At 42.1% G+C, this 24,472-nt stretch overlaps 1 long non-coding RNA gene across 1 annotated transcript; it reads right to left on the reverse strand.

Annotated features, from left to right (window-relative positions):
* Positions 1-20,701: 20,701 nt before the first annotated feature.
* LOC125513284 (uncharacterized) lies at positions 20,702-24,185 on the reverse strand. The gene is made up of 3 exons (XR_007285849.2): positions 23,858-24,185; positions 23,652-23,736; positions 20,702-21,163 (listed from the first exon to the last, which is right to left on the reverse strand). It is a non-coding gene; the product is annotated as an uncharacterized LOC125513284 (long non-coding RNA).
* Between the last annotated feature and the right edge of the window lie 287 nt (positions 24,186-24,472).

Below are 24,472 nucleotides of genomic sequence, written 5' to 3' on the forward strand. Positions count from 1 at the left end.
CAGACTCCTTCGTTTGCTGCTTCCGAAGCAGCTATGTACTCCGCTTCACATGTAGATCCCGCCACAACGCTTTGTTTAGAACTGCACCAACTGACAGCTCCACCGTTTAATGTAAACACGTATCCGGTTTGCGATTTTGAATCGTCCGGATCAGTGTCAAAGCTTGCATCAAAGTAACCATTTACGATGAGCTCTTTGTCACCTCCATATATGAGAAACATATCCTTAGTCCTTTTCAGGTATTTCAGGATGTTCTTGACCGTTGTCCAGTGATCCACTCCTGGATTACTTTGGTACCTCCCTGCTAGACTTATAGCAAGACACACATCAGGTCTAGTACACAGCATTGCATACATGATAGAGCCTATGGCTGAAGCATAGGGAACATCTTTCATTTTCTCTCTATCTTCTGCATTGGTCGGGCATTGAGTCTTACTCAATTTCACACCTTGTAACACAGGCAAGAATCATTTCTTTGCTTGATCCATTTTGAACTTTTTCAAAACTTTGTCAAGGTATGTGCTTTGTGAAAGTTCAATTAAGCGTCTTGATCTGTCTCTATAGATCTTGATGCCCAATATGTAAGCAGCTTCACCGAGGTCTTTCATTGAAAAACTCTTATTCAAGTATCCCTTTATGCTATCCAGAAATTCTATATCATTTCCGATTAGTAATATGTCATCTACATATAATATCAGAAATGCTACAGAGCTCCCACTCACTTTCTTGTAAATACAGGCTTCTCCAAAAGTCTGTACAAAACCAAATGCTTTGATCACACTATCAAAGTGTTTATTCCAACTCCGAGAGGCTTGCACCAGTCCATAAATGGATCGCTGGAGCTTGCACACTTTGTTAGCTCCCTTTGGATCGACAAAACCTTCTGGCTGCATCATATAGAACTCTTCTTCCAGAAATCCATTCAGGAATGTAGTTTTGACATCCATATGCCAAATTTCATAATCATAAAATGCGGCAATTGCTAACATAATTCGGACAGACTTAAGCATCGCTACGGGTGAGAAGGTCTCATCGTAGTCAATCCCTTGAACTTGTCGAAAACCTTTTGTGACAAGTCGATCATTGTAGACAGTAACATTACCGTCAGCGTCAGTCTTCTTCTTAAAGATCCATTTATTCTCAATTGCTTGCCGATCATTGGGCAAGTCAACCAAAGTCCATACTTTGTTCTCATACATGGATCCCATCTCAGATTTCATGGCTTCAAGCCATTTTGCGGAATTTGGGCCCACCATCGCTTCTCCATAGTTCGTAGGTTCATCATGATCTAGTAGCATGACTTCCAGAACAGGATTACCATACCACTCTGGTGCGGATCTTACTCTGGTTGATCTACGAGGTTCAGTAGTATCTTGTTCTGAAGTTTCATGATCATCATCATTAGCTTCCTCACTAATTGGTGTAGGTGTCACAGAAACTAGTTTCTGTGATGTACTACTTTCCAATAAGGGAGCAGGTACAGTTACCTCATCAAGTTCTACTTTCCTCCCACTCACTTCTTTCAAGAGAAACTCCTTCTCTAGAAAGTTTCCGAATTTAGCAACAAAAGTTTTGCCTTCGGATCTATGATAGAAGGTGTATCCAATAGTTTCCTTTGGATATCCTATGAAGACACATTTCTCTGTTTTGGGTTCGAGCTTATCAGGTTGAAGCTTTTTCACATAAGCATCGCAACCCCAAACTTTCAGAAACGACAACTTCGGTTTCTTGCCAAACCACAGTTCATAAGGCGTCGTCTCAACGGATTTGGATGGTGCCCTATTTAACGTGAATGCAGCCGTCTCTAGAGCATAACCCCAAAACGATAGCGGTAAATCAGTAAGAGACATCATAGATCGCACCATATCAAGTAAAGTACAATTACGACGTTCGGACACGCCATTACGCTGTGGTGTTCCAGGTGGCGTGAGTTGCGAAACTATTCCGCATTGTTTCAAATGTACACCAAACTCGTAACTCAAATATTCTCCTCCACGATCAGATCGTAGGAATTTTATTTTCTTGTTACGATGATTTTCAACTTCACTCTGAAACTCTTTGAACTTTTCTAACGTTTCAGACTTATGTTTCATTAAGTAGATATACCCATATCTGCTTAAGTCATCTGTGAAGGTGAGAAAATAACGATATCCGCCACGAGCCTCAACATTTATCGGACCACATACATCTGTATGTATGATTTCCAACAAATCTGTTGCTCTCTCCATAGTACCGGAGAACGGTGTTTTTGTCATCTTACCCATAAGGAACGGTTCGCAAGTACCAAGCGATTCATAATCAAGTGGTTCCAAAAGTCCACCAGTATGGAGTTTCTTCATGCGCTTTACACCGATATGACCCAAACGGCAGTGCCACAAATAAGTTGCACTATCATTATCAACTCTGCATCTTTTGGCTTCAACATTATGAATATGTGTGTCACTACTATCGAGATTTAATAAGAATAGACCACTCTTTAAGGGTGCATGGCCATAAAAGATATTACTCATATAAATAGAACAACCATTATTCTCTGATTTAAATGAATAACCGTCTCGCATCAAACAAGATCCAGATATAATGTTCATGCTTAACGCTGGCACCAAATAACAATTATTTAGGTCTAATACTAATCCCGAAGGTAGATGTAGAGGTAGCGTGCCGACCGCGATCACATCGACTTTGGAACCATTTCCCACGCGCATCGTCACCTCGTCCTTAGCCAATCTTCGCTTAATCCGTAGTTCCTGTTTCGAGTTGCAAATGTTAGCAACAGAACCAGTATCAAATACCCAGGTGCTACTGCGAGCATTAGTAAGGTACACATCAATAACATGTGTATCACATATACCTTTGTTCACCTTGCCATCCTTCTTATCCGCCAAATACTTGGGGCAGTTCCGCTTCCAGTGACCAGTCTGCTTGCAGTAGAAGCACTCAGTTTCAGGCTTAGGTCCTGGTTTGGGTTTCTTCTCTTGAGTACCAACTTGCTTGCTGTTCTTTTTGAAGTTCCCCTTCTTCTTCCCTTTGCCCTTTTTCTTGAAACTAGTGGTCTTGTTGACCATCAACACTTGATGCTCCTTCTTGATTTCTACCTCCGCAGCTTTCAGCATTGCGAAGAGCTCGGGAATAGTCTTATTCATCCCTTGCATATTATAGTTCATCACGAAGCTCCTGTAGCTTGGTGGCAGTGATTGGAGAATTCTGTCAATGACGCAATCATCTGGAAGATTAACTCCCAATTGAATCAAGTGATTATTATACCCAGACATTTTGAGTATATGCTCACTGACAGAACTGTTCTCCTCCATCTTGCAGCTATAAAACTTTATTGGAGACTTCATATCTCTCAATCCGGGCATTTGCTTGAAATATTAACTTCAACTCCTGGAACATCTCATATGCTCCATGACGTTCAAAACGCCGTTGAAGTCCCGATTCTAAGCCGTAAAGCATGGCACACTGAACTATCGAGTAGTCATCAGCTTTGCTCTGCGAGACGTTCATAACATCTGGTGTTGCTCCAGCAGCAGGCCTGGCACCCAGCGGTGCTTCCAGGACGTAATTCTTCTGTGCAGCAATGAGGATAATCCTCAAGTTACGGACCCAGTCCGTGTAATTGCTACCATCATCTTTCAACTTTGCTTTCTCAAGGAACACATTAAAATTCAATGGAACAACAGCACGGGCCATCTATCTACAATCAAACATAAACAAGCAAGATACTATCAGGTACTAAGTTCATGATAAATTTAGGTTCAATTAATCATATTACTAAAGAACTCCCACTTAGATAGACATCCATCTAATCCTCTAAGTGATTACATGATCCAAATCAACTAAACCATGTCCGATCATCACGTGAGATGGAGTAGTTTCATTGGTGAACATCACTATGTTGATCATATCTACTATATGATTCACGCTCGACCTTTCGGTCTCTATGTTCCGAGGCCATATCTGTATATGCTTGGCTCGTCAAGTATAACCTAAGTATTCCGTGTGTGCAACTGTTTTGCACCCGTTGTATTTGAACGTAGAGCCTATCACACCCGATCATCACGTGGTGTCTCAGCACGAAGAACTTTCGCAACGGTGCATACTCAGGGAGAACACTTCTTGATAATTAGTGAGAGATCATCTTAAAATGCTACCGTCAAACAAAGCAAGATAAGATGCATAAAAGATAAACATCACATGCAATCAATATAAGTGATATGATATGGCCATCATCATCCTGTGCTTGTGATCTCCATCTTCGAAACACCGTCATGATCACCATCTTCACCGGCGCGACACCTTGATCACCATCGTAGCATTGTTGTCGTCTCGCCAATCTTATGCTTCCACGACTATCGCTACCGCTTAGTGATAAAGTAAAGCATTACAGCGCAATTGCATTGCATACAATAAAGCAACAACCATATGGCTCCTGCCAGTTGCCGATAACTTGGTTACAAAACATGATCATCTCATACAATAAAATTTAGCATCATGTCTTGACCATATCACATCACAACATGCCTTGCAAAAACAAGTTAGACGTCCTCTACTTTGTTGTTGCAAGTTTTACGTGGCTGCTACGGGCTTAAGTAAGAACCAATCTTACCTACGCATCAAAACCACAACGATAGTTTTTCAAGTTGGTGCTATTTTAACCTTCGCAAGGACCGGGCGTAGCCACACTCGGTTCAACTAAAGTTGGAGAAACTAACACCCGCTAGCCACCTTTGTGCAAAGCACGTCGGGAGAACCGGTCTCGCGTAAGCGTACGCGTAATGTCGGTCCGGGCCGCTTCGTCCAACAATACCGCCGAACCAAAGTATGACATGCTGGTAAGCAGTATGACTTATATCGCCCACAACTCACTTGTGTTCTACTCATGCATATAACATCAACACATAAAACCTAGGCTCGGATGCCACTGTTGGGGAACGTAGTAATTTCAAAAAAAATCCTACGCACACGCAAGATCATGGTGATGCATAGCAACGAGAGGGGAGAGTGTTATCTACGTACCCTTGTAGAGCGACAGCGGAAGCGTTAGCACAACGCGGTTGATGTAGTCATACGTCTTCACGGCCCGACCGATCAAGCACCGAAACTACGGCACCTCCGAGTTTTAGCACACGTTCAGCTCGATGACGATCCCCGGACTCCGATCCAACAAAGTGTCGGGGAAGAGTTCCGTCAGCACGACGGCGTGGTGACGATCTTGATGTTCTACCGTCGCAGGGCTTCACCTAAGCACCGCTACAATATTATCGAGGATTATGGTGGAAGGGGGCACCGCACACGGCTAAGAAAACGATCACGTGGATCAACTTGTGTGTTCTAGGGGTGCCCCTGCCCCCGTATATAAAGGAGCAAGGGGAGGAGGCCGGCCGACCCTATTGGCGCACCAAGGAGGAGTCCTCCTCCTAGTAGGAGTAGGACTCCTACTAGAAGGGGGGAAAGGAAGTGGGGAGGGAGAAGGAAAGGGGGGCGCCGCCCCCCTCTCCTAGTCCAATTTGGACCAGGGGGAGGAGGCGCGCGGCCCACCCTAGCTGCCCCTCTCTCTCCACTAAGGCCCATATGGCCCATTACTTCTCCCGGAAGGGTTCCGGTAACCCTCCGGCTCTCCGGTTTTCTCCGAAATCACCCGAAACACTTCTGGTGTCCGAATATAGCCGTCCAATATATCAATCTCTATGTATCGACCATTTCGAGACTCCTCGTCATGTCCGTGATCACATCCGGGACTCCGAACTAACTTCGATACATCAAAAACTCATTAACTCATATAACTGTCATCGAAACCTTAAGCGTGCGGACCCTATGTGTTCGAGAACTATGTAGACATGACCGAGACACGTCTCCGGTCAATAACCAATAGCGGAACCTGGATGCTCATATTGGCTCCCACATATTCTATGAAGATCTTTATCGGTCAGACCGCATAACAACATACGTTGTTCCCTTTGTCATCGGTATGTTACTTGCCCGAGATTCGATCGTCAGTATCTCAATACCTAGTTCAATCTCGTTACCGGCAAGTCTCTTTACTCGTTACGTAATACATCATCTCGCAACTAACTCATTAGTTGCAATGCTTGCAAGGCTTGTGTGATGTGCATTACCGAGAGGGCCCAGAGATACCTCTCCGACAATCGGAGTGACAAATCCTAATCTCGAAATACGCCAACCCAACATTTACCTTTGGAGACACCTGTAGAGCTCCTTTATGATCACCCAGTTACGTTGTGACGTTTGGTAGCACACAAAGTGTTCCTCCGGCAAACGGGGGTTTCATAATCTCATAGTCATAGGAACATGTATAAGTCATGAAGAAAGCAATAGCAACATACTAAACGATCGGGTGCTAAGCTAATGGAATGGGTCATGTCAATCACATCATTCTCCTAATAATGTGATCCCGTTAATCAAATGACAACACATGTCTATGGTTAGGAAACATAACCATCTTTGATTAATGAGCTAGTCAAGTAGAGGCATACTAGTGACATTTAGTTTGTCTATGTATTCACACAAGTATTATGTTTCCGGATAATACAATTCTAGCATGAATAATAAACATTTATCATGATATAAGGAAATAAAATAATAACATTATTATTTCCTCTAGGGCATATTTCCTTCAGGCATTATTCTTATCAGCTCCTCCCGCCACTAATCGTCTGTTGTCTGCTCTGGGTGGTCATTTTGCTGTCAAGGATCTGGGTGCTCTCCATTACTTTCTTGGTCTGGAGGTTTCACGGTCTCCTGCTGGCCTAACTCTCCCTCAGCATAAGTACTCCTTGGACCTACTGCGACGTGCTAGTATGTTGCATTGCAAGCATGCTACCACCCCTATGTCTGTGACAGATCAGTTATCAGCCTTGGATGGTGCCTTGCTTCCTTTAGATGATGCTACAGACTACCGCAGTGTTGTTGGTGGTTTGTAGTACTTGACTATCACACGGCCGGATATCTCCTATGTGGTTAACCGTGTGTGCCAGTATCTTCATGCTCCTCGGACTTCACACTGGTCAGCTTTGAAGCATATACTGCGTTATCTCTCTCATACTGTCACCTATGGCTTGCATCTTCGGTATACCTCCTCAAGTGTTCTCTCTGCGTTCTCTGATGCAGATTGGGCTGGGAGCCTGGCTAACCGTCGATCAACGTGGGGCTACGTTGTCTTCTTAGGTCACAACTTGATCGCCTGGAGTGCGCGTAAGCAGGCCACGATATCTCAGAGTAGCACTAAAGCAGAGTACAAGGTTGTTGCCAATGTCACGACTGAGCTCATTTGGGTACAGTCTCAGTTGAGAGAGTTGAGAGTCTCTCAAGGGCAGCCACCAGTTCTTTGGTGTGATAACATTGGTGCGACATACCTTTCATCTAACCCGGTATTTCATGCTCGTACCAGGCACATCGAAGTTAACTATCATTTTTGAGGGAACGTGTTGCATAGAAGCTTCTTCATATCAAGTTCATCTCCTCCAAAGATCAACTTGCTGACATCTTCACGAAGCCACTTCCACAACCTCAGTTTGAAAGTTGTAGGCACAATCTTAATTTGTTTTGTACTTTAGGCTACAATTAATATTGAGGGAGGGTGTTAGACTATGTAATTGTATTACATATAGCTTCTGTATACCTAACCATGTATGGTTAGGATTTGTACTTTGTACCTATGTACCACCAATATATATACAACTCACGCCACCCCTAGAGGGTTGTGCGATTCACCAAAAGAAATCTACGTCTAATAGCCAGAACAAAGCCAAGTCATGGTTCTACCTTTCGTTCTAACAAAATTTTCTAGGCCAACGTTAACCTTATTCTAGTTCCGATTAACATGAGTAATACGAGTGAATAACACAAAACTACCAAAATTTGGGCTCGGGTTGTGAAAAACTATAGTTTTTCCAAACCTTCCTAGAACCTCTTACCGTTAGGTTGACATTGATAGGTTGTGAAGGGTGGGGGCGTGGGGCCCAAATATTTTTTAAATATCGGGTCCCTAAAAAAAGTTAAAAGCAATCAGGGCCCGGTATATTTTTAAAGGCACACATGTCCCTGGAAAAAACCAATCAGTTCCCTGCAAAATTGGAACACACCAATGCTTAGCCCGTCGCCGGCGAGCCCATCGATGGAGCCGACGAAGGGCACCTGTGGGCGTCGGCCGGCCTTTAGTGCTGAGACGAGGGCCTCGCCGGAGCTCGTTGCAGGAGTTGTAGCGGTATCGTTCCACACCCAACCTCCACCATGTCGTATCCAGGTACTTGCTCGCCCAGATGGCCGAGCTCGTCTATAGCAGACTGTCCAGACGTGGCTCGCTGGGACGACGTGGATAGAGGAAGGTGGAGGGGCGTGTGGTCGTCTGGAGCATGATCGGGCACGGAGAGCGGCCGGAGGGAGCCCGTCGCCTGCCTGGTTCATGGTAGAGCATGGGGAGCGGTCAGGGAGAACACGACCATGCATGGGTAAGTAGCCGGAGGAAACACGAGGTCCTTCATGCATGGTCTCACAACCGGTTGGGGAACGGGGGAGAGGCCGGCTGGAGAAGAAGGCAACCCATGTCAAACTTAACAGATCAGATAACGACATTGACTTTTATTTTATTTTTCAAAAAGGGGTGCCTTATTACTTATAAAAGTATTACACCAGGCCTCTGCATAACTAAGATGCACACAGTTAAACAAGGTCCTCTCACATAAATGAAAAATAAAAAGGTGAAATACAAAGAAACATGTAGAGTTTGTATAAAGCCTAAAGTGGAGGGGGCCCAATCCTAAGATCATGTTGCCACCCATGTTGGGTAAAAGTATCCCTCGCTGTAGCCTCCAATCATGTACAAACCTCCATAAACAGGTCTCGATTCTCCACGCGTTGTTGAGAGGACCATAAACGAAGAGTCTGAGTACATCTGTAGATAACCTGTAACAGAGAAGTACTTTTATCGTTAAAAACCTTATCACTTCTACATAGCCAAAGCGACCAAATAATGGCAAGCGCTCCCACCTTGAGAAGAGTTCTAAACCTGTGATCAATCCCATGTAACCAGTTGCCAAATACATTAGCAACACTATAGGGAGGATACAAGCCAGAAGCTATTTGGATGACTGACCATATAGAACGAGCCAATTTGCACTGGAAGAATAAATGCTTTATTGTCTCATCATGGTGACAAAAGACACATTGTGAACTTCCATGTCAATTCCTCTTAATAAGGTTATCTTTAATAAGAATGACTCCGCGACGAAGATACCATGCAAAGATTTTATTCTTAAGAGGTATCTTCATCTTCCATATCTTCTTATTATTATCAACTGGCACATCAGACTGGATTAATGCTCTATACATAGACTCCACTGAGAATTATCCATTCCCATGGAGGTTCCATCAAAATACATCAGACCCGTGTGACAATTGCACCGTGGACAATCAATGTAGCAGGATGTTCCACGATTGTAGTCTGGGTCCAATTAAATCTCTTCCGAACGTCACATTTGGCAGAAATGATTCCATTTACCGTGGCGATAGTATCAACCTTGTGGCGCACAATGTTGTATAGAGCCGGATATTGTTCCCGGAGTATGGCATTTCCTGGCCACTTGTCCTCCTAGAATCTAATTACTGAACCATCCTTAATCGAGAAGGATCCATAGCAGAAGAAATATTTCTTCGTGGCCATTAGACCCGCCCAAAAGTCGGAATCCCCGGGCTTCCAGTATACTTGGGATACCTCCTTGGAACCCGTATATTTCCTACTTAGGAGGGTTTGCCATACACCATCTTCCTTTAATAATTTAAACAACCATTTGCCGAGAAGGGCTCTATTCTTAACCTCAAGCTCGTGAATGTCCAACCCGCCTTGATCTTTGGGAGAGCAAACCACACTCCATTTAGCCAGTCGATATTCCTTTCTCTCGCTATCTCCTTGCCAAAAGAATCTTGATCGGAAGTAATCCAATCTATGTAAAACTCCTTGCAGCAACTGGAAGAAGAAGGAAATCATATATAGTACCATATTACTTAGTACATAATTTATGAGGACCAATCTTCCACCCAGAGACTGATGACCCACAAGTATAGCGGATCTATCATAGTCCTTTCGATAAGTAAGAGTGTCGAACCCAACAAGAAGCAGAAGGAAATGAAAAGCGGTTTTCAGCAAGGTATTCTCCGCAAGCACTAAAATTATCAGTAACAGTTAGTTGTGTGATAAGATAATTCATAATGGGTAACAAGTAACAAAAGTAACTAAGGTGCAACAAGGTGGCCCAATCCTTTTTGTAGCAAAGGACAAGCCTGGATGAACTCTTATATAAAGCAAAGCGCCCCCGAGGACACATGGGAATTGTTGTCAAGTTAGTTTTCATCATGCTCATATGAATCGTGTTCGTTACTTTGATAATTTGATATGTGGGTGGACCGGTGCTTGGGTGCTGTACTTACTTGGACAAGCCTCCCACTTATGATTAACCTGTTGGGTAACGTAGTAATTTCAAAAAAAATCCTACGCACACGCAAGATCATGGTGATGCATAGCAACGAGAGGGGAGAGTGTTGTCCACGTACCCTCGTAGACCGAAAGCGGAAGCGTTAGCACAACGCGGTTGATGTAGTCGTACGTCTTCACGGCCCGACCGATCAAGCACCGAAACTACGACACCTCTGAGTTCTAGCACACATTCAGCTCGATGACGATCCCTGGACTCCGATCCAGCAGAATGTCGGGGAAGAGTTCCGTCAGCACGACGGCGTGGTGACGATCTTGATGTTCTACTGTCACAGGGCTTCGCCTAAGAACCACTACAATATTATAGAGGACTATGGTGGAGGGGGGCACCGCACACGGCTAAGAGATCAATGATCAACTGTTGTGTCTATGGGGTGCACCCTTGCCCCCGTATATAAAGGAGCAAGGGAGGGAGGCGGCCAGCCTAGGAGGAGGGCGCGCCAAGGGGGGAGTCCTACTCCCACCGGGAGTAGGACTCCTCCTTCCCTTGTTGGAGTAGGAGAGAAGGAAAGAGGGGAAGAGGAACAAGGAAACGTGGGCTGCACCCCTTGTCCAATTCGGACCAGAGCGGGGGCGCGCGCCTCCTTCCTTTTGGCCTCTCTCCTCTATTCCCGTATGGCCCAATAAAGCCCATATACTCCCCGGCGAATTCCCGTAATTCTCCGGTACTCCGAAAAATACCCGAATCACTCGGAACCTTTTCGATGTCCGAATATAGTCGTCCAATATATCGATCTTTACGTCTCGACCATTTCGAGACTCCTCGTCATGTCCCCGATCTCATCCGGGACTCCGAACTCCTTCGGTACATCAAAACTCATAAACTCATAATATAATTGTCATCAAAACCTTAAGCGTGCGGACCCTATGTGTTCGAGAACTATGTAGACATGACCGAGACACGTCTCCGGTCAATAACCAATAGCGGAACCTAGATGCTCATATTGGCTCCCACATATTCTACGAAGATCTTTATCGGTCAAACCGCATAACAACATACGTTGTTCCCTTTGTCATCGGTATGTTACTTGCCCGAGATTCGATCGTCGGTATCTCAATACCTAGTTCAATCTCGTTACCGACAAGTCTCTTTACTCGTTCCGTAATACATCATCCCGCAACTAACTTATTAGTTGCAATGCTTGCAAGGCTTAAGTGATGTGCATTACCGAGAGGGCCCAGAGATACCTCTCCGATAATCGGAGTGACAAATCCTAATCTCAAAATACGCCAACCCAACAAGTACCTTCGGAGACACTTGTAGAGCACCTTTATAATCACCCAGTTACGTTGTGACGTTTGGTAGCACACAAAGTGTTCCTCCGGTAAATGGGAGTTGCATAATCTCATAGTCATAGGAACATGTATAAGTTATGAAGAAAGCAATAGCAACAAACTAAACGATCAAGTGCTAAGCTAATGGAATGGGTCAAGTCAATCACATCATTCTCCTAATGATGTGATCCCATTAATCAAATGACAACTCATGTCTATGGCTTGGAAACATAACCATCTTCGATCAACAAGCTAGTCAAGTAGAGGCATACTAGTGACACTCTGTTTGTCTATGTATTCACACATGTATTATGTTTCCGGTTAATACAATTCTAGCATGAATAATAAACATTTATCATGAAATAAGGAAATAAATAATAACTTTATTATTGCCTCTAGGGCATATTTGCTTCAGTCTCCCACTTGCACTAGAGTCAATAATCTAGTTCACATTGCCATGTGATTTAACATCAATAGTTCACATCACCATGTGATTAACACCCATAGTTCACATCGTCATGTGACCAACACCCAAAGGGTTTACTAGATTCAATAATCTATCTAGTTCTCATCGCTATGTGATTAACGCCCAAAGAGTACTAGGGTGTGATCATGTTTTGCTTGTGAGAGAAGTTTAGTCAACAGGTCTGCCACATTCAGATCCGTAAGTATTTTGCAAGTTTCTATGTCAACAATGCTCTGCACTAAGCTACTCTAGCTAATTGCTCCCACTTTCAATATGTATCCAGATTGAGACTTTGAGTCATCTGGATCAGTGTCAAAACTTGCATCGACGTAACCCTTTACGATGAACCTTTTGTCACCTCCATAATCGAGAAACATATCCTTATTCCACTAAGGATAATTTTGACCAATGTCAAGTGATCTACTCCTAGATCACTATTGTCCTCCCTTGCCAAACTCAGGGCAGCGTATACAATAGGTCTGGTACACAGCATGGCATACTTTATAGAACCTATGGCTGAGGCATAGGGAATGACTTTCATTCTCTCTCTATCTTCTGCCGTGGTCGGGTTTTGAGTCTTACTCAACTTCACACCTTGTAACACAGGCAATAACTCCTTCTTTGACTGTTCCATTTTGAACTACTTCAAAATCTTGTCAAGGTATGTACTCATTTAAAAACTTATCAAGCGTCTTGATCTATCTCTATAGATCTTGATGCTCAATATGTAAGCAGCTTCACCGAGGTCTTTCTTTGAAAAACTCCTTTCAAAAATTCCTTTATGCTTTGCAGAATAATTCTACATTATCTCCGATCAACAATATGTCATTCACATATACTTAACAGAAATGATGTAGTGCTCCCACTCACTTTCTTGTAAATACAGGCTTCACCGCAAGTCTATATAAAACTATATGCTTTGATCAACTTATCAAAGCGTATATTCCAACTCTAAGATGCTTGCACCAGTCCATAGATGGACCGCTGGAGCTTGCATATTTTGTTAGCACCTTTAGGATTGACAAAACCTTCTGGTTGCATCATATACAACTCTTCTTTAATAAATCCATTAAGGAATGCAGTTTTGTTTATCCATTTGCCAGATTTCATAAAATGCGGCAATTGCTAACATGATTCGGACAGACTTAAGCATAGATACGACTGAGAAACTCTCATCATAGTCAACACCTTGAACTTGTCGAAAACCTTTTGCGACAATTCTAGCTTTGTAGATAGTAACACTACTATCACCGTCCGTCTTCCTCTTGAAGATCCATTTATTTTTTTATGGCTTGCTGATCATCGGGCAAGTCAACCAAAGTCCACACTTTGTTCTCATACATGGATCCCATCTCAGATTTTATGGCCTCAAGCCATTTCGCGGAATCTGGGCTCATCATCGCTTCCTCATAGTTCATAGGCTCGTCATGGTCAAGTAACATGACCTCCAGAACAGGATTACCGTACCACTCTGGTGCGGATCTCACTTTGGTTTACCTACAAGGTTCTCTAGTAACTTGATCTGAAGTTACATGATCATCATCATTAGCTTCCTCACTAATTGGTGTAGTAGTCACAGGAATAGATTTCTGTGATGAACTACTTTCCAATAAGGGAGCAGGTACAATTACCTCATCAAGTTCTACTTTCCTCCCACTCACTTCTTTCGAGAGAAACTCCTTCTCTAGAAAGGATCCATTCTCAGCAATGAATATCTTTCCTCCGGATCTGTGATAGAAGGTGTACCCAACATTTTCTATTGGGTATCCTATGAAGATGCACTACTCCGATTTGGGTTTGAGCTTATCAGGTTGAAACTTTTTCACATAAGCATTGCAACCTCAAACTTTAAGAAACGACAGCTTAGGTTTCTTGCCAAACCATAGTTCATACGGTGTCGTCTCAACGGATTTAGATGGTGCCCTATTTAACGTGAATGTAGTGTCTCTAATGCATAACCCCAAAACGATAGTGGTCAATCGGTAAGAGACATCATAGATCGCACCATATCTAATAAAGTACGGTTACGATGTTTGGACACACCATTACACTGTAATGGTGTTCCAGGTGGCGTGAGTAGTGAAACTATTTCACATTGTTTTAACTGAAGGCCAAACTCGTAACTCAAATATTTTACTTCTGCGATCATATCGTAGATACTTTTATTTTTGTTACGATGATTCTCCACTTCACTCTGAAATTCTTTGAACTTTTCAAATGTTTCAGACTTGTGTTTCATCAAGTAGATATACTCATATCTGCTCAAATCATCAATGAAGATCCGAAAATAATGATACCTGCCACGAGCCTCAATATTCATCGGACCACATACATCAGTATGTATGATTTCCAACAAATCTGTTGCTCGCTCCATTGTTCCGGAGAACGGAGTCTTAGTCATCTTGCCCATGAGGCATGGTTCGCAAGCATCAATTGATTCATAATCAAGTGATTCCAAAAGCCCATCAGCATGGATTTTCTTCATGCGCTTTACACCAATATAACCTAACCGGCAGTGCCACAAATAAGTTGCACTATCATTATTAACTTTGCATCTTTTGGCTTCAATAAAAATGTGTATCACCACGATCGAGATCCAACAAACCATTTTCATTGGGTGTATGACCATAGAAGGTTTTATTCATGTAAACAGAACAACAATTATTCTCTAACTTACATGAATAACCGTATTGCAATAAACATGATCAAATCATATTCATGCTCAACGCAAACACCAAATAACACTTATTTAGGTTCAACACTAATCTCGAAAGTATAGGGAGTGTGCGATGATGATCATATCAATCTTGGAACTACTTCCAACACACATCATCACTTCACCCTTAACTAGTCTCTGTTCATTCTGCAACTCTCGTTTCGTGTTACTACTCTTAGCAACTGAACCAGTATCAAATACCGAGGGGTTGCTACGAACACTAGTAATATACACATCAATAATCTGTATATCAAATAAGTGTAGATCAATTACTTGGGGTAGTTCCGCTTCCAGTGACCAGTCCATTTGCAGTAGAAGCACTCAGTTTCAGGCTTAGGTCCAAACTTGGATTTTTTCACTTGAGCAACAACTTGCTTGCTGTTCTTCTTGAAGTTCCCCTTCCCTTTGTCCCTTTACTTGAAACTAGTGATTTTGTTTACCATCAACACTTGATGCTTTTCTTGATTTCTACCTTCATCGATTTCAGCATCACGAAGAGCTTGGGAATCGTTTCCGTTATCCCTTGCATATTATAGTTCATCACGAAGTTCTACTAACTTGGTGATGGTGACTAGAGAATTCTGTCAATCACTATTTTCTCTGGAAGATTAACTCCCACTTGATTCAAGTGATTGTAGTACCCAGACAATCTGAGCACATGCTCACTGCTTGAGCTATTCTCCTCCATCTTTTAGCTATAGAACTTGTTGGAGACTTCATATCTCTCAACTCGGGTATTTACTTGAAATATTAACTTCAACTCCTGAAACATCTCATATGGTCCATGATGTTCAAAACGTCTTTGGAATCCCGATTCTAAGCTGTTAAGCATGGTGCACTAAACTATCAAGTAGTCATCATATTGAGCTAGCCAAACGTTCATAACGTCTGCATCTGCTCCTGCAAGAGGTCAGTCACCTAGCGGTGCATCAAAGACATAATTCTTCTGTGCAGCAATGAGGATAAACCTCAGATCACGGACCCAGTCTGCATCATTGCTACTATCATCTTTCAACTTAGTTTTCACTAGGAACACATATAAAACATAGGGAAGCAATAACGCGAGCTATTGATCTACAACATAGATATGCAAATACTATCAGGACTAAGTTCATGATAAATTAAAGTTCAATTAATCATATTACTTAAGAACTCCCACTTCGAAAGACATCCCTCTAATCTTCCAAGTGATCACGTGATCCAAATCAACTAAACCATAACCGATCATCACGTGAAATGGAGTAGTTTTCAATGGTGAACATCACTATGTTGATCATATCTACTATATGATTCACGCTCGACCTTTCGGTCTCAGTGTTCCGAGGCCATATCTGCATATGCTAGGCTCGTCAAGTTTAACCTGAGTATTCTGCGTGTGCAAAACTGGCTTGCACCTGTTGTAGATGGACGTAGAGCTTATCACACCCGATCATCACGTGGTGTCTGGGCACGACGAACTTTGGCAACGGTGCATACTCAGGGAGAACACTTTTATCTTGAAATTTAGTGAGAGATCATCTTATAATGCTACCGTCAATCAAAGCAAGATAAGATGCATAAAAGATAAACATCACATGCAATCAATATAAGTGATATGATATGGCCATCATCATCTTGCGCTTGTGATCTCCATCTCCGAAGCACCGTCATGATCACCATCGTCACCGGCGCAACACCTTGATCTCCATCGTAGCATCGTTGTCGTCTCGCCAATCTTATGCTTCCACGACTATCACTACCGCTTAGTGACAAAGTAAAGCATTACAGCGCAATTGCATTGCATACAATAAAGCGACAACCATATGGCTCCTGCCAGTTGCCGATAACTCGGTTACAAAACATGATCATCTCATACAATAAAATTTAGCATCATGTCTTGACCATATCACATCACAACATGCCCTGCAAAAACAAGTTAGACGTCCTCTACTTTGTTGTTGCAAGTTTTACGTGGCTGCTACGGGCTTAGCAAGAACCGTTCTTACCTACGCATCAGAACCACAATGATAGTTTGTCAAGTTGGTGCTGTTTTAACCTTCACAAGGACCGGGCGTAGTCACACTCGGTTCAACTAAAGTTGGAGAAACTGACACCCGCCAGCCACCTGTGTGCAAAGCACGTTGGTAGAACCAGTCTCGCGTAAGCGTACGCGTAATGTCGGTCCGGGCCGCTTCATCCAACAATACCGCCGAACCAAAGTATGACATGCTGGTAAGCAGTATGACTTATATCGCCCACAACTCACTTGTGTTCTAATCGTGCACAACATCAACGCATAAAACCTAGGATCGGATGCCACTGTTGGGTAACGTAGTAATTTCAAAAAAAATTCTAGGCACACGCAAGATCATGGTGATGCATAGCAACGAGAGGGGAGAGTGTTGTCCACGTACCCTCATAGACCAAAAGCGGAAGCGTTAGCACAAGCGGTTGATGTAGTCGTACGTCTTCATGGCCCGACCGATCAAGCACCGAAACTACGGCAACTCCGAGTTCTAGCACACGTTCAGCTCGATGACGATCCCCGAACTCCGATCTAGCAGAATGTCGGGGAAGAATTCCGTCAGCACGACGGCGTGGTGACGATCTTGATGTTCTACTGTCGCAGGGCTTCGCCTAAGCACCATTACAATATTATCGAGGACTATGGTGGAGGGGGGCACCGCACACGGCTAAGAGATCAATGATCAACTGTTGTGTCTATGGGGTGCCCCTGCCCCCGTATATAAAGGAGCAAGGGAGGGAGGCGGCCGGCCTAGGAGGAGGGCGCGCCAAGGGGGGAGTCCTACTCCCACCGGGAGTAGGACTCCTCCTTCCCTTGTTAGAGTAGGAGAGAAGGAAAGAGGGGGAGAGGAACAAGGAAAAGTGGGCTGCACCCCTTGTCCAATTTGGACCAGAAGGGGGGGCGCCTCCTTCCTTTTGGCCTCTCTCCTCTATTCCCGTATGGCCCAATAAGGCCCATATACTCCCCGGCGAATTCCCGTAACTCTCCGGTACTCCGAAAAATACCCAAATCACTCAGAACCTTTCCGATGTCCGAATATAGTTGTCCAATATATCGATCTTTACATCTCGACCATTTCGAGACTCCTCGTCATGTCCCCGATCTCATCCGGGACTCCGAACTCCTTCGGTACATCAAAATCATATACTCATAATATAACTGTCATCGAAACCTTAAGCGTGCGGACCCTATGTGTTCGAGAACTATGTAGACATGACCGAGACACGTCTCCGGTCAATAACCAATAGCGGAACCTGGATGCTCATATTGGCTCCCACATATTCTACGAAGATCTTTATCGGTCAAACCGCATAACAACATACGTTGTTCCCTTTGTCATCGGTATGTTACTTGCCCGAGATTCGATCGTCGGTATCTCAATACCTAGTTCAATCTCGTTACCGGCAAGTCTCTTTACTCATTCCGTAATACATCATCCTGCAACTAACTTATTAGTTGCAATGCTTGCAAGGCTTAAGTGATGCGCATTACCGAGAGGGCCCAGAGATACCTCTCCGATAATCGGAGTGACAAATCCTAATCTCGAAATACGCCAACCCAACAAGTACCTTCGGAGACACCTGTAGAGCACCTTTATAATCACCCAGTTACGTTGTGACGTTTGGTAGCACACAAAGTGTTCCTTCGGTAAACGGGAGTTGCATAATCTCATAGTCATAGGAACATGTATAAGTTATGAAGAAAGCAATAGCAACAAACTAAACGATCAAGTGCTAAGCTAATGGAATGGGTCAAGTCAATCACATCATTCTTCTAATGATGTGATCCCGTTAATCAAATGACAACTCATGTCTATGGCTAGGAAACATAACCATCTTCGATCAACGAGCTAGTCAAGTAGAGGCATACTAGTGACACTCTGTTTGTCTATGTATTCACACATGTATTATGTTTCCGGTTAATACAATTCTAGCATGAATAATAAACATTTATCATGAAATAAGGAAATAAATAATAACTTTATTATTTCCTCTAGGGTATATTTCCTTCATAACCCCACTCATAAGCATCCGCAACTACGAAAGAAGAATTAAGATAAATCTGACCATAGCATGAAACATGAGGACCCAAATTAGCCCCTTACGAAGCAACGTATAAACTAGGGTTCAAGCTTCTGTCACTCTAGCAACCCATAATCTACTTATTACTTCCCAATGCCTTTCCCTATTCCCAAATCATGGTGAAGTGTCATGTAGTCGACGTTCACATAACACCACTAGAGGAAAGACAACATACATCTCATCAAAATATCGAACGAATACCAAATTCACATGATTACTTATAACAAGACTTCTCCCATGTCCTCAGGAACAAACGTAGCTACTCACAAAGCATATTCATGTTCATAGTCAGAGGGGTATTAAATAGCATTAAGGATTTGAACATATATATGATCTTCCACCGAATAAACAACTAGCATCAACTACAAGGAGTAATCAACACTACTAGCAACCCACAGGTACCAATCTAAGGTTTTGAGACAAAGATCGGATACAAGAGATAAACTAAGGTTTGAGAGGAGATGGTGCTGGTGAAGATGTTGATGGAGATTGACCCCCTCTTGATGAGAGGACCGTTGGTGATGACGATGGCTTCGATTCCCCCTTCGGGAGGAAAGTTTCCCCGGCAGAACAGCTCCGGCGGAGCCCTAGATTGCTTCTGCCCAGGTTCCGCCTCGAGACGGTGGCGCTTTATCCCGAAAGCTTCCTTCTAATTTTTTCCAGGTCAAGACACATCATATAGCAGAAGATGGGCACCGGGGGCTTGTCAGGGGGCCCACAAGATAGGGGCGCACCCATGGTGGTAGGGAGCGCCCCCACCCTTGTGGCCATCTGGTGGGTCCCCTCTGGTATTTTCTTTGCCCAGTATTTTTTGTATATTCAATAACTCTCCGTATATTTTTAGGACTTTTGGAGTTGTGCAGAATGGGTCTCTCGGGTTTGCTCCTTTTCTAGTCCAGAATTCCAGCTGTTGGCATTCTCCCCCTTTGTGTAAAACCTTGTAAAATAAGAGAGAAAAGGCATAAGTGTTGTATCAAAACATGTAATAATAGCCCATAGTGCAATAAATATCAATATAAAAGCATGATGCAAAATGGACGTATCAACTCCCCCAAGCTTAGACCTCGCTTGTCCTCAAGCGAAAGCCGAAATCAATAAATATATCCACGTGTTTAGAGATAGAGGTGTCGATAAAATAAAATACAGACATGAGAGCATCATGATCATCTTTAGAATAGCAACATATATTATCATATAATTTCTTATGCTAAAGTGACAATTTGTTCACAAGGTAAAGTATGAATCACAAAACTTTATTGAAAACCAACAAACTATGATCTCAGTCATTGAAGTAATTGCAATCTATTATATATTATATAATTAAAATAGAAGACAAATAAGACACCACGTTAATCCACACAGACTAATATTATCACCACCGTTTGATCAGAATAACAATGGCTCAGATTAAAAGATTTTACGTAATAAGTTAATATGTACAGATCAATAAATTGAACTGTCACGTCTATATGGAGACGCACACATAAGGCTTATCAACATAATCGTAGAAGGAAGCCAAAAAAACACAAAACAATTTATCTCTTCCACTAATATATTAGATTAGATAAAGGCGTTACATGTCCAACTATTGTCACGTGCAATTCCTAATCGGGACTCTAAAGGACACATACATAACTCGGACACTCGGTAAGCCAAGGACACGTAAACACATACAAAGAGTGCTTACGGACAGAGTCCCCATAAAAATACAAAATTGGCCGCATCCATCAGCCTATTGTCACATATAGGCTTTAACTGGAAGAAAAAATAAACATACAAGGACTCCATAAGGGCACAGCCAGAACTCATCCATCAAAATACACAGCCGGCCGCACCCAGCAGCCAACACACGCCCACCATCCGCCTAGAAATCTAAGACACACAGCAAGTCACGACTCAACACCATGACCAGGAAAATTGAAGCCAACCAACTCTACGACGCCATGACTCGACGATCCCACCACCAGGACAATTGAAGCGAACTCTCTATGATGCGAGATGTTCAGACTTGGCTCTCAGGCAATAAATATCAAAGGCGGCCCAAATTATGAAGTGGCATGCAACTCTTTTCTACATAAGTCACACCCAACCATCCGAGTTTCCTTCTCACCTGAATCAACAAGGTTAGTAAGTATTATTACTATGAACTCAATTTCTTCAGCAAAAATCTTCATATGAACATTATCAATTGACAAGTACATTTTCAATCCTTTTGAAGCAATGGGAACACAAGAAACTGAGAGACTTTAACAAGAGACCAAAACTGGGATGTTTAAGTGAAACTAATGGGAACATGGGATACAATAATCCTCCAATCGATGAACTTATTAGCCTTGATGTGATCTATATGTATGAGCAGGTTTATGTTATACATATTCATCGATAACCAAAGTGTCTGCTGTGACCTCAACAATAGTGCAAAAATTCAATGGTAAGTTCAACAATTTTAAAACCTGATATGTTATTTACAAAAAGAAAATATTTAACAGATTTCTACTTGATACGTTTGTGCCTATAGTCAAGCAGTGCCACAGGAGTATATACCGATCTCGATATACCCAAACATCGGGAACTTCTTAACTGGTATGAAACACCAGCTATTCTAATTTATTGACTAATTAACTATGACTAAATGTCACTCCATATATATAGGCACCCAGCGGAAGAATCTTTACCAAAAATGATCGATATTGATAGAAGTACTACAACGCACACTAGAAGAGCAAATGTTTTACGCAAGGGCGTTACAAGAACTTCCTTAGATGAGGCAAAAAAAAAACTAGACAGATCAGGTAGTCACAATTTAGTCATATATGTTATAACATCATCTTACATTCTTACTTGACTTATATATGTCTAACAATTTCTTCAAAATGTGAACTTTGATTTTCTTGGTAATTTTTAGGACTATGTGTTCATTGATTTGAGAAATCTACTAATTCAAACAGGAATGTTTCTATTATACTTGCTCCGTTCCTAAATACAAGTCCTTTTAGAGATTTCAATATGGACTACATACAGATGTATATAGACATATTTTAGAGTGTAGATTCACTCATTTTGCTCCATATGTAGTCCATATTGGAATCTCTGAAAAGGCTTATATTTAGGAACGAAGGGAGTATTTACTTTGCACTAATAACAATGGTATGGTATGTGCCATATTCAACTCCAAATTAGCACTATAGAATTACTACAAGTTGCACTTTATTTGACGAGGAAGAAAAGTTGCTTAATACATTTGTCTCGAATTTGCTAAATTCATTGGATGGGAAGGAAATCTAAAGCAGCGCCAAAGATTATACAAAAGTTATATGGAAGAAGATTTATCTTTCGCTTTGGCATGCAAAACAATGCAGTAAAATGAACATACATACCCGATGATGGGCTTGATATGTTGTACTTTAACGATATGTTCTTTAAAAATTAAGTATTGTGTTTCTATTTTTCTTCAGTGATACATCTTGCGTGCCACATAGGATTTGATGAATGATGAAGTGGACACCATCTTCAAATAAGGAAAGAAGAACATGCCGGCTATAAGAATAATTGGTTTTTGCACTATATACTTTTGCATTTTTAAAGATATGTCTAATTTTTAAAATTTATTTGTATTTTGCAGTCACAGAATAATAAAGATTCAACTAGGCAAAAGTAATGTGGACTGATGTCTGTGACAGAGGAACCACATGGTACTAATGGGACTATGGTAAATGAATATGAGTATGGAAACAAAATATTATCATCACACGAACTCCATGATGACAAAAGAAAGACCATTGTTATATACTTATAAGCACACAAAAGAAGTCCTCAAGAACAAGAAACCCGTCAAAGCAAATCACAAGTACAATGTTTAAAGATGAAGACTCATATGCTCGCTCTACCAGCATCTAATGGTGAGGTTGAATTAGGTTTTGGATTGTAGTGACCAAGCTTATTTTCTCAGTCAAAAGTTGGATTGAAAAATATTAATTTCCCCTATTTTTTGACGGGTAACGGCAGGAGCTCTACTAATTCATTTAGAGGGGTGTTAACTGTACATGCTGCTACCAGCAGGGAAAGAACAAAGACGGAAAAGAAAACTGGACAAACAAATCTAATTACTCGCAGAAAACTAGCCCGAGGGCCTCAATGTATGCATGTATGGTCAGTACAAATAGTTTGTTCTGATGGTTATAGTTGATAAATAATGCAGATATCAGTGAGTGTGAGAATCATGACTACTAACCTTGTGAGGGAGGCTGCAAGAATAAGCAAGGATCCTATGAATGCACACGGAACAATAACTCACACAGTGCTAATTCGTACAAATAACTCTGCAGGCCAAATTTTCCACTAGAAGCAAAGATCGACATTAGGTATTTATGTGTCGATTCACCTAGAGGCATCACAAGTATGGCCTAAACCCATTAAGCCAATCGAGAATTGGGTGCATGTTAATTAAAGCATATGAAGCAAATTTTAGTTAAAACATGCAAGATTTTTACTTTGTCTTAAATAAACAATAAACGTATGAGTTACATAACTTGCTAATATGTTGTTACAGCAAATAGAAAATTATATACTTTTTAATCCAATTAGAAGGGGAAACAAACCTGTGAAGAATTGGGTGCTATGGAGGAAGTAGGAACGATGCATAGATGTGGCGCATTGACCATACCAGGCATGCTCACCTCTATCCTGTGTCACAGATCCAATAATTGAAATAAATCACATCCCGTTTGAAGCAGAAAAATATATTATTGGCAATTTAAAAATGAAAGTAAAATGGTGAAAATTAACAGACATGCTAAAGCCAGACCTGGGTGATTGGAGAATACGAGATCGACGAGGAAAACTTTGGAGGAGATGGTCGTCAAACGCGACGACCCAGCTCTCTGACCTGACATCTGCCTCTCTAGTTCAGCAGAGATGAGATGCCGCATCATGGGAAGGCGAGCAGCGCTAGATCCGCGGCCAGAAGCTTTGCGCCATCCCTGCCTCGGCCAGACCTCGATCCAAAGAGCAGTAAGAGAAAGGGGATTTTTTCCATGCCTGGGTGCTTGGGGTACAACGGTGGCCAGTATAGTCCAGAGTTTTCCATTCATACTGTTACATTGAACCGTCAGTTTGCGAGATATTTGATCTGATGCGACCAGCAGCATGTATCTTTTTTATTTGAACACGACCAGGAGCATGTATCAAGTGGCAAAAATGGATGGTTGAGCAAACTACACGTACTAGAAGGAAATGATGAGAATACCTATACCGTACCAAGCATATTTGGTGCCTATAAATGAGTACTCCCTTCGTTTTTAAATATAAGTACTTTTACATTTCAATATGAACCATATACTGATGTATATAAACATATTTTAGAATATACATTTCAAAGTATATAGTCTCTATTGAAATCTCTAAAAAGATTTATATTTAA

This window comes from Triticum urartu, chromosome 6A, assembly GCF_056163025.1.
Source record: "Triticum urartu cultivar PI428250 chromosome 6A, HENAU_Tu73, whole genome shotgun sequence".
In the NCBI taxonomy this organism is placed as follows: domain Eukaryota; kingdom Viridiplantae; phylum Streptophyta; class Magnoliopsida; order Poales; family Poaceae; genus Triticum; species Triticum urartu.